Source organism: Anabrus simplex, chromosome 1 (assembly GCF_040414725.1).
Source record: "Anabrus simplex isolate iqAnaSimp1 chromosome 1, ASM4041472v1, whole genome shotgun sequence".
Classification (NCBI taxonomy): domain Eukaryota; kingdom Metazoa; phylum Arthropoda; class Insecta; order Orthoptera; family Tettigoniidae; genus Anabrus; species Anabrus simplex.
In genome coordinates, this window is record NC_090265.1 from 1,354,451,438 (window position 1) to 1,354,463,993 (window position 12,556).

Genomic DNA, 12,556 nt, shown 5'->3' on the forward strand with positions numbered 1-12,556 from the left:
AAGGTGAGATAGATAGATCGAATCACAAATGAAGGGATACTGAGTCGAATTGGCGAGAGGAGATCGGTTTGGCTAAATTTAACGAGAAGAAGATATAGAATGATAGGACACATCCTAAGACACCCAGGACTTGTTCAGTTGGTTTTTGAAGGAAGTGTAGGTGGTAAGAACGGTAGGGGTAGACCAAGGTATGAATATGACAAGCAGATTAGAGCAGATGTGGGACGCAGTAGTTACGCAGAAATGAAAAGGTTAGCACATGATAGGGTGGTATGGAGGGCTGCATCAAACCAGTCTATGGACTGATGACTCAAACAACACGGTATTATTCGATGTTCTAAGTTCAGTATTAATAGTCAGTATTAGTACGAATGTTCATAAATGTCCCCGTTAGCCAAGCAAGCATTCTAGCTATATTTCTAATCTTTTGTAAATAACTGTCGTTGAATTTTGCGAATGTCAGGTAATAAACCAATAGACGTTTTAGCACTTCAGGCCATCTAATTTGTAGCTATGTGTTACATAATAAATGGAATAGTTTCAACCTTTGGTGATAACTTACTGTAAGGCAAGTGAATGAGAAATGAGTGTAAGGAAACCAATGTATTTAAATTTTGCGTGCAGAGAGAGGGCTCTGGGGTAACTGATGAATAGTTATTCACCATAAATACAGTTAAGCTGATATTAACGCTACCTGGAGTGTTGAGGCATTCGTACATAAACATTAAGTTCGTAATGACCATTTAATGCATATGAATCGTCATTGGAGTTTTTACCGCAGAAGGTATATGACGTACCCACTCTTGCCCTAATACGTGCGACAATATGTGAAGTACCATGTCACCTTAATTTTAATACAAATACTTACTCGCTCATTTTCCTCTCTCTAAACAATATTCCAAAGGCGCCAGCTTTCAAACGTATGGTCTGAAGACGATAGTTGATAATTAATAGTAATAATGGGTAATGAGACTCTAAATACTCCCAGAGGTAGGGTGACAGAACACTAACCATTAAGTGCACACTAACTTGGAAATTAAGGATCATTAATGAGAATTTATTAAAACACCAATTAAAGTTGCTAGGATGATAAACGTGATGGCGTATTTACGAACACTGAACTTACGGAAAAAAAAGAAAATTTCAAAAAATTAAATCAAAAGAACTGTTACGCGGAGGATTGCAGTAATTTGTGCCATTAGCTCACCATTTGTGTATTTTGGTATACGGACACGTTTGCTAAAATAGAAGCTGTTGGATGATGCTCTCGTTCTGCAGTGGTCATGCCCCGTAGTAGGTACCAGTCCTATTACTGTTTCATGTATTGCCCACTAATTGTACAACGACTTTCCTAACTTTAACAGTTCCTATAATACGTATTATATAATGTGGTAAAGAGCTCTAATTTCTATCAAAACCAACTAGGGTTACGTTCATAGAGAGAATACACTTGTATTCTTTCGAATTACAGAATTGTAGCGTAACTAAATACGTTCTAGAAAAGTCAAAACCGGTCTCTCGTTGACTTTATCACTCGTCATTGAGATAACCAGGTCTCGATGAGTGTAACATAGAGTACTGCTCTGCTCAGATGCGAAGTGATCTAAGTTAAGACCTTCAGACGTTCAGACCTCCGACGATGTAAAGACGCTCAGATGTCAAGATCTTATCCGATGTCCAGGCGCTAAGCACCTTCTCCCTTCATCTAACATACCTATCACATGGTGCAATAAGATCTGATGTTCTATCCCTGCTTCTCTCCATTGCTCTGTATGCATCATCTTGTTTCGTAACGTTCATTCACATAGGTCGAAATTTTGCGGGAAATCAAAGCGGCATGTAGCGAACTTCGAAAAGGAGAAGATAACAAGTTATAACAGTCTCCTCAGAATATGGAAATGAAGTACTTTTCTTGGTAAAGAGCAAAAATTTACATGGCGTGACCGGTCGCCTGACATCGGGCTACTGGAAATTTACTGCAAGATGTTAATATGGGTAATATCGTAATACCGTACTCAAGAATCAGCTCGCTCAGAAATCGTTATTGCCGTGATACAAAATGAGATGATAATGTGAAATGGATTAATAAAATCCTCTATATAAGCATAATGATTTAAAATAACCTACCATAAATTAAATATATACATCTTTCCAATTAATTTCGCAGTTTGATAAATTTATGTACATGCTGGGAAGTACAAAACATCCCAGGTAAATTAAGCAGAGAAATATCCGGGAGACTTTTCTATTGTTTTAATTATTTTAAAGTTAGAGGTGATAAATGATAGGATGTTCGAGAGTAGCACGCTAACAAATGATTATGGACAAAGGAAAGATAAGGACTAGAGTATTAGAACCTCAGATGAAAACTAACTTCTGGGGAAAATACAAGTTAAAGGATGGTAGGAACGTGTAGAATTATTGTGTTAAAGAAAAGAAGTAGACAATTACAAGAACATCCTGGAAGGGGAGCTGTCTATACATGCTAATGAGATGGGAGTTGCAGTATTGAGGTCAGAGTTTGACAGAGCACCAAAGGATCTAAATAGGAGTTAGCATCTGAAATTGACGATATAACTATAAAATTATTTATAACTATGAGAGATAGTACGTTCTTTTGACAGTATATTTGGTCTTCGAAGGGTGGGACCTCCTAATTATTGAAAGTGTCCCATAAACGCCAAACACTGATATTAGTAATTTTTTCACAGATATTGACGAGGATGAAATTAGTACTCATCACGTTGACTGTAGAGAGGCTGCCTATCCTTGGCGGTAAGGGCATGCATGGTTAACTATAATGAAGTGGGTTCGATTCCCCATCAGGAAGACGAAAAAATAAGAAACGAGATTTGCACTTACGTAGCGGCTCATGACCCTGAGGTTCACTCAATCTACACCAAAACATGTGTAACGGGTAATTTATTGGGAGGAATGCGGTAAAGCATAGAACTAACCACCGTATTCCACCTGATTCTAAGATTACGGATTGTGGGAATCTCCAACTCCCACTTCTCCATTTGCCTTAACGTCCTGAACAATGTCTTTGCTAACTGTTGAACACTCTGAAATAATTTGGATACCAGTTTTTAATTTAGAAATTTATAATGAATGAAAGAAAAACTACTTATAAGTAGAGTCCTGAGTACTGTGTAGGACGTGCTGACAGAGAAGATGCATCGTCTCTAGAGGTTATAGCAAAGTACAGGAACGTGTAAAGCAGATACACCGCAATGAGTGAAAAATGGCACTCACGAGGCAGCAGTTTTTCACTCATCTTGTGTCTGGCAAGAACTGAAGACATGGAGCTGTGTAATCTTTCATTCTTGCTGTCTCTCGCGGCAAATCTTTCCTAGTATGACACAGCAAGATGGAGCACAAGAGGATTCGACTTTAAGGCAATTTAGTTTAGCAAACAGTTCTGGTGAAAAGCTAACATAACACCCATGTTATTATGCATCCCGAAGAAATACAGCATTTGTTAGTAAAGGGAGGCAGTAAACTTATTTTGTATGTGATGTTTGACAACTGGATGATAACCACAGGATTGCATGCCTTGCTAGCAATCCACATAAATTTAATGAATAGTGAAATGAAACCACTTTTTGAAAAATAGGCATCAAATAACATAATATCTAGACCACTAGATCTCAGTTGCCGTACTATAAGATTAGATAGGTGTGACGCGAAACTTTTGAACCTTTGTGATATTTTTGCAGAAATTAGAATAATTTCACTCAAAAATTATTCTATGTATATTTACACCTATTAAGGATTTGAGTTGTTAATTAGTATTCTTAACACAAATAGTTATCGTGTTGAGAAAATGAAGAAAACGTACGCATTCCTTATTCAGGTGATAGAAGTCTCTCACATTTCTTGTTCTTCTCCTTTTCTTTGCAATGCCTTCGTAACACTTGGAGTAGAAATTGACTCGTTCTCACTTCTATTTCTCTTAGATTTAGTCACTGATACACCGGGCTGGCTCCTTGGTTAAATGGTTAGCGTTCAGGCCTTTGGACCCCTGGCCCCATTCCCGGAAAGGGTTGAGAATGTTAACCATTATTGGTTAATTCCGCTGACACAGGGACTGGGTGTATGTGTCGTCTTCACCATCATTTTATCCTCATCACGAAGCGCAGATCGCCTACGGGCGAGAAAGGAAAATAGCTGTATCTGACGACCCGAACTTGGCCTCGGACATTCCTGACACTAGAAGCCATACGCCAATTCATGTCACTACTGACACATATGTATTAATCAGAGACTTGTCCATGTTTGATTTAGATGCCATAAAAATGCAACATTAATGCAATACATATAAAATATTTCAAAGTAACTACCTCAGCACATGCCACACACGGAAGTCACGGTGTTATGATTTCATGTCCGCACACAAATGAGTGCTGAAGGCAAACTGTGCGCACGCGAGGCAGTGTCTGCCCCATTGTTGCCACTCCGTATGGTAGTGTGACGTGGAATCAGTCTAAGAAGTCTAAAGGGATTACATCCGGTGATCTCGCGGGCCAAGATACAGGGCCTCCTCGCCCTATCAATTCCCCTGGCAGTTCCTCGTTCACATTGTTACGAATGGGTAAAGTGAATATGGCAGAGCTCCAGCCTGGTGCAGCCACATCGTCAAGCGATCGTGCAAGGGCACATCCTCCAGTTGCAGTGGAATTTCCTGACGCAGAATGTGCATGTAGCGTGGGCCCGTCCAATGGCCCTCTGAGAAATAAGGTCCAATCATGCGATCCCCCAAGATTCCACTCCAATCATACACTCCCTATCGTACTTGATTGGCCGCCTACCGCACCCAGTGAGGATTGTCCGGACTGCAGTAGTGCATGTTGTGTCGATTGACGTTCCCATTATTGTGGAAGCGCGATTCGTCCGATAACAAGGTATGTGATACGAATGCTGCATAATTGTCCAGCCTGCCTAATAGCCACCAACAAAACTCCATTCGAGCTTTGAAATCCCGCCCATGGATCTCCGTTTAGCTAAAGATGGTATGGGTGGAATTTATGGTCAGGCAGACGAACGGCTGGCTGGTGTTCACCTGTCGTGCAATCGCCCTTGTACTTATGTGTGAATTATTACGACCTGTCTCCAGAACGGCCTCTTCTCTTTCACCCGATAATAGTAATAATAATCGTATGGCCTCAGCTACCATGTGCAGACATTTCAGTTTGACGCCATCTGGGTGTCTGCTCATCAGTTTCGACGTTCCGTTTTTCTCTAGGCCTACTAGATGGCAGACCGAGTAAACTGAAGCTCGCTTGGGCGTCTATGGCAGAGATTTAATGAATTTTATCGGGTAAACGCCAAATGTGTCACCTGAGATCTTTTACATGCCGACAGCGTACCACATGGAGTGACGAATGGACTTCTTTCCGCCCTTCAAAAATCCGACTACCTCTCCCGTGTTTGAACCCGCTTTCTTGGGATCCGGAGGCCAACACTCTACCAATGATCCACAGTGGTAGCTGTTTCACACGATGTAACGGGCCTATCGCGAACTGGTGGCTTAATGGAAATCACGGCTGTTGGCCTTATGTGTCTTTCAGCACGGCGGGATATCGTAGCATTGGCCTGACGGGTTACCGTTCCTGGTACGGATTTAGTGCCTTGCACGCGTTCTTTTTTTACTTCCCCATAAATGAAGAGCATGCCAACGTATTCCTCTGTGGAAAATACCGAATGACAGCTGATACGACACTACATTAAGGCCCTAACGAGCGGAATATGCGCGAGGCACAAGGTGAATAACAGCGTCACTCAACTGTTTGAATGTGGCAAACGTCGGCCTGTGTTTACGTACTCAAACATCATAAAGATGCAAAAATATTTTCCGATGCAGGATTTAAACAGCAGCTGGCATATTCCGTCGATCGCTAGGCGAACGGCTAGACACACCCGCTACGCTACACTGCTGGAAACACGCCGGTATTGCGACGAAACCAGAGTACATACGCCATCCGGTTCTGTGTTTAAGACATTACTGCACTGTTACCTAGTTTTGGGCATTGATTCCCCTATTCATTACACCCAGTCACGAGGCACGACACATTAACTTAGTTACATAGTAAAAGGACGTTTCTGCACGACTTTAAGGTGTCATGTTTTGCGAACGGATGAAGTAACATTTCGCTAGGGTTCAGAAAAATCTGCTCACTGAATATTCGTACTACACAGTACGCCTGTAAGGGAATAGCACCCCTGTAACCATGTGCAAGTTAGTTGGGCTGCAACAAACGATATTGGAAGGGGCTGCTGAATTATACTGTATAAGAGTGAGGGTCGGAGGTACATGGGGACAATAGATGTTTACTCCTTGGAGGAACATTGGAAGAGGCACATCTATTGGGAGTAAGTATGGATACTGACACACTTAGCGTTATATATCAGGGCAATGATTACAAAACCAAAATAGGAAGCAAGAATTCCATACAGTCGTAAAATCATTAGATAAAGAGTGCATTGCACAAGGAAGAGCAGAAATCTTTTTTCATTATTTTAAACAATATATGGCAAAAGAGTAATAGAAAATAAGCAGTAACTTAACCAATGAAGGGTAGGTTAAATGTCTGTCGAAGGATATAGGCCTTAGAACTTGTTATAATACCTAGGAAAAACGAAAGCGATGATTTGTAAAATGGGTACTAACATTACTATGTACGTACAAGTACTGTATTTAATGTAGTAATAGACAAAATATTTGTAAGAAAGGAAATCCAATGCATGTATAAAAAGATTGCAAGTTTCATGTGCTCCGGAACTGGACGATGGGATTTTTATTCTACTCCTCCAAGAAACCTCGTGGCCTAATCGAAGTGGACTTTATTATTATTATTATTATTATTATTATTATTATTATTATTATTATTATTATTATTATTATTATATTGGGTTTACATCCCATCAATTACTTTTTAAGGTCTTCAATGGCGCCGAGGTGTTGGAATTTTCGCTACTCGTGTTCACTATTACGAGCCAGTAATGCACCCTACGGGTCAGGGTGACGACATATTTTCCCAACTAGTCAGTTACATATCTCAGGGTATTCATGCCTCCAGAAAAATGGTTAATTTTTTTATGTTTTGGTTTAACGTGTGTTCAAAGAGAAAGTAACGGTATCATACGCGGTTCAGAATTACGTAATTCAACGCTCAGTAGTGGATTTTGCGAACGTAAACTTCAGTCAACCTTTCGAAAAACATATCCGCATAACGAGAACCTTACTCACTAAGTACAACTACTGACTACCATTATAAATGAAAACTCATTCCATTATATAAAAATTAATCAAGAAACACATTTATTAAACTATCAAGATTCGCGAAAGAAATGGTTAATGTCAAATATTGCTCATAATCTTCCAATTACCAACCTAATAAATAAATATTTTAATTACTGAATCAAATATTCTAGGTCAGCGCTGCCTTACTCCTAAACTAAGTTTACATATCTTAACATTCTGGGTCGCATATTCCTGAAATGAATTGTTGCTTTGTTTCATCTTCCCATTAAAATTTACATCTGGTCACTTAAGTATATATTACATCAAAGTCTTCAGACCACGGTCAAAATTCGGTATATCAATAAGTTATTCCATCACTCACGGTGTTAATTATACACCCTCATTAAAAATACAACCATAACATTGTTCAAGTTATCGCGGAAATGAACTGAATTTGAATAAAGTGTCCTGAATACAAATATCAGTGACCTAAGTTACATTGAAAATTATCTGAGTTCGTTGGTGCAGATTACAGTGAAGAAAATGAAATACTGAATGACGCACTAAGTTTCTCGGTCCGATTGCCACTTAAATTACGGCTCCTAACTAAATATTCGCTCTAATAATATGTCAGATTAACAAAACATCGATGATATCCTACGTAAATCTCAAATAATTTCCCTACTCTAGCTAGATAATTTCTTATGTAACGTATTCCAGTTCAATATACACATAGCCAATAAGCATTTTTCATATATAGATGTGCAAATGCCTACATAAAGATATTTCAACACTACATTATCATACTAGTTGCATACAAGTTTGATCTTCCACGCAATTACCATTCATTCAGAATATGATACAATCATGTATTCATTTACCCATCACCGGTTGTTATTATTGTCAAACCACTTTCACACTTCATTAAAATATGCGTAATTTTATTGTCCATACCTTGCTATAGTTCCTCCCTGGGGCATACTTATATTCCGTAGTCGCTTTACATGTGCTCCTACATCGCACATTAGATATATCATATACGTTTTACTCCCTGTTAATCTGCGCAATATATCATTTAAAATACCATATATAGTTCCATTATTTCATTATTAACCTTCAATTCAACCCATATTTAATTCATTTTACATCTATAATTACCGCGTTTAACCTCCAATATTAATTAAACACAACGATACTTATCTCTTCAATAGCGCGGAATTCGTTCCTCAAAACGCATTTTGTCATACAATTCAACATATAACCCCAAATTCAGTATCTATTCTTTCAATATATTCACACAGCAAAGAGTATGGTAATTTAACTTAACCAATTCAAACATGCATCCCTCTGTGACGTAACTGGGTTTGACTGGTATTACATCACTCATGGATCTTTCTAACTAACCGGGATTCTTTGAAAACAGCTGTTACACTATGTCGCATTTTAAATCGTATTCCTTCATCCTTGGATAAAATAATGTAGTAAACACGTTACCATTCTGTAACAAGATATCGTCTTAAATATTTCACACTGCACTTTCTTATATTCACTGCACACTTAATTATCTCACGCTTAGGCTATTCAGATCTATTGCATATACTGGTAATACTCTACATAAGAAATTATACTACTTAATACTATTACTTAGCTCGCCATTCAATATCTCGGGCCTTAGTTGCTCTTCGGTCTGGTCGCAGGCCTTGGATTGGGAACCGGGCAGGATCTCCACCACTGGTATCTCAGGTAGAGTGACCTCCTCCACACGGGTCGGGTGGTTTTAACAGCCAGGATGACATCTCCCTCCAGGTTGGTCTATGCCGATTTAGCAAGCCATCATCTGTTCAGGAACACAGTAGACAATATGTGTCGATTCTGGAAAATATGAATTCATCATGGTTCTGCGTAGTATATATATATTTTTTATAGTGATTGCTTCTTTATTTAGGCTGTCCTTGCGATTATTTCCACTTAATATAGCTCAACCTCGAGCTCTCACGTCTCAATCAACTTCTTGTTTCCAAACGATTTTGCGTCTAAGTATTTGGACGGACTTTTCAAAGCTTCTGGATTTTATTCCCTCTTTACGGTATTTCAACGTTTATCTCTTCGTTTCGTTCAATATTTCCGTCCTCTCAGCTTAAAATTTCACGTTAGATATTGCAAATCTTGCTTATTTTTGAGAGCAATGTTCGGGATATCTTGTCCTTACCACGTCAATTTTTTAAGTCAGTTTTTATAATAATCTGTTTGATCCTTCTTATTTTTTAAAAAACAATTCCATCGATTCTACACCATTGTACACCGCCTTCATAGTGGTAGGTTTAAGTTAGTCATGGCCTTCTACCATACATCAATATCGATACCGTATTACACATTTCTTTGCCTTGGCTAGCCTCTACCTTCCGTAGGCGCCATTTTTAATACGTCCAGTAAATGCATCGGGTACAGTAAATACAGAGTATCTCTTATAAACTCAGAATGAGCGCACGGTGTTTGTACTCTGCGCTACAACAGGTGCCTCAGCCCAACTTACGTCGCATGCGGCCGCCCTGCTTTAAGGTGTATACAATCCTGTATGGAATTCTATCTTATAAAAGGTGCTGAGAGTGTTATCCTTCATAATGAGGGACTTCATATACACCATTAGGATTGTCTGCACACCAATAGCGAGAGTGAAATGAAATGGCGTATGGCTTTTAGTGCCGTGAGTGTCCGAGGACATGTTCGGCTCGCCAGTTGCAGGTCTTTTGATTTGACTCCCGCAGGCGACCTGCGCGTCGTGATGAAGATGAAATGATGATGAAGACGACACCTACACCCAGCCCTCGTGCCAGCGAAATTAACAAATTATGGCTAAAATTCCCGACCCTACCGGGAATCGAACCCGGGACCCCTGTTGCCAAAGGCCAGCACGCTAACCATTTTGCCAGGGAGCCGGCCATAGCGAGAGTTATGACTGCTCACACGACCATTATGATGAATCGAGGCCTCATCCGGACAGAACACAAGCTGTGGGTCGAATAAACGATCATTCAAAGATGCAAGACACGACTTACAATATCTCACTCTTATGGCTGGTTCATCAGATTTTAAACAATGGGCCCGTGTAAACCGGTACTGTTTGATGTGTAAAAGCTTTGTAGCTGTGTGTGCAGAAGACACCGAAACACCCTATTTGTTGTGCTAATTTTGTGAGTGATTTATACGGTGACCGTTCAAGATTCCTACCAATGTCATCTAGCTTTTCCTATGTTAAAACTGATCTTGTGCGCCCATGTTTTTTGTTGAGAACTGGCCATTAATTTCACATTTATTTACAATTACGTATACTCATGAAGGTGGCACTTAGCCAGAAAATACCTGATCAAAAACATCGCGTCCCCGTCGACCCGACTCGTACTTAAAATATATTGCATACGAAAATCCAGTGTTGCGATGATAAGTCTCACCGTGTTAACAGCTGTGATTTAGACTGGCTACTGATGCCAGATCGAACACATGCACGCTCCTTGCAAAGCCAGGAACTATGAGCGCGCCTGGCATACAGCTGCTTAGGTCTCGGAGAGCAGAAATGTCGCTGAACGGTCTGGGTCTATAAGACAGACCCTGCATACCGACGCAAGACTGTCAGTACCGCCGGTCTGGGCCAGAATCTAATCCATTGAATTGTACTCAGAAAGCCAGTGTTGTACCATTTGTGCTACTCACCCTGAACATTCATGCAAGCGTGTCAGTTGATTTCGCGATCACAGTCACTTTTGATCAGCAGAGGAGTGGGGGGTGGGGGTGACAATTGTTCTACAACATTTAAATATCTATTTCAAATACACCTTTGTTACAGGAATTTTCATTTTTGTATTCAGGAATTGAAAAACCTAAATATGAGTTTTTCATGACTTAAGTGTAGAAACTTTTACTTTTAACAATTTACTCATATTTATGGCTAATAGAATCACGCTGAATTTGTGAGAATTACGTTTGAATGGAGAAAGGACCAGCAGGAGTACACCTCACAATTAGAGTAACGAGCCCTTAACTGAATGTCAATTATGTACAACGCTTCATTATCTGGCACAATTCTGAGAATCACTTTGCCGTTTGGCGAACGATTGCGAGGGACCAGAGGAATTACAGTTCGTGTAATTGACCAATTATTAGTGTAACAAATGTTTCAATGCTCGTGCGTCATGAACTGCGTGTTACTGGTTAGGCTGCTGTTCCACACTTGATTCTAGAGCGTGGTAGATTATATCGGTTCAATCATTTAATTATATATTTGATTCATTTAATGAGTTAGAACGTCGTAATCGCCAGGCCTCTGAACTTCAATAGCTACGCGTCGCATCATGATGGCTAAATAAATAAATAAATAAATAAGGAAATATATAAATCATTAATTAAATAAATAAATAAATATCATAGATAAATGCATGAGTGATTGCTTTACTAACGCTTGCGTAGATAGCCCTACATTGTTTCACAGCGTAGAATGACATACTATCCCAGACTTTTCCTGAAGTAAGAGAACGCAGGAAAGCAAAATATTTCCTTTAACCTTCGACTGGCGTTGTGAAAACTCTGGTGAGTAAGTGGCATTGTGGGGTCGAAAATAATACCATAGAATGGATGACATCACACACCCATTATTTAAGTTTCAAAAATAAATACATGTCAGTTATATTCCTTCAACCTTTTGCATTACCTACAATGAGAAAGTAATACCTTAACTGATTATAGATTGTGAGATAATGCACAATTGTTTCATCGTCACTGATTTTAAAAGAAATTCGCACTCCCATGAAAACACTCCCATGAAAACAAATTGTAAATGTTCATTTCTCCCAAGCAAACTCAAAGGTACATTTAAATATTATAGTTTTAAAAACTCATAAAACTTTTAAATTTATCATTTACGTCATTTTCACAACCACTTAAGGGTTGGAAGATTGACAATAATGTTCTTACTTTGACGTTTCACTTGCCTGTTGGGTTCGGTAGTTGACCACTTCTATCTGTTCCTACCAGAGAAAGATGACGGCCGCTTATGGACGTCTAGGTTTTCCGCGAAACTTCCCTTTTCGTCTTCCTCACCTTCTTCTTGTTCCGAATCCGTGTCGTGCTCGGAATTGTAATATAGATCATTTTCATCTGAGAGATCGCTGTCGGTACTTCTTTCGCCATCTTCCTCTAAAACACTGTGATCCTAGGATCACACACTGACATGCCAGGGCGAGATGTGGAAGCCATAGCAAGGCTTTCTTTAAATGCTATTTGTTCTTGGCGTCTACCTCTGCAGATCTTTTGTCACTAATT

General features: G+C 39.5%; 1 protein-coding gene across 1 annotated transcript in view; it reads left to right on the forward strand.

Annotated features, from left to right (window-relative positions):
• The window catches only part of LOC136859000 (lachesin-like), a 1,149,967-nt gene that overhangs the window by 307,073 nt on the left and 830,338 nt on the right, over positions 1 to 12,556 (forward strand). The window lies entirely within an intron of this gene.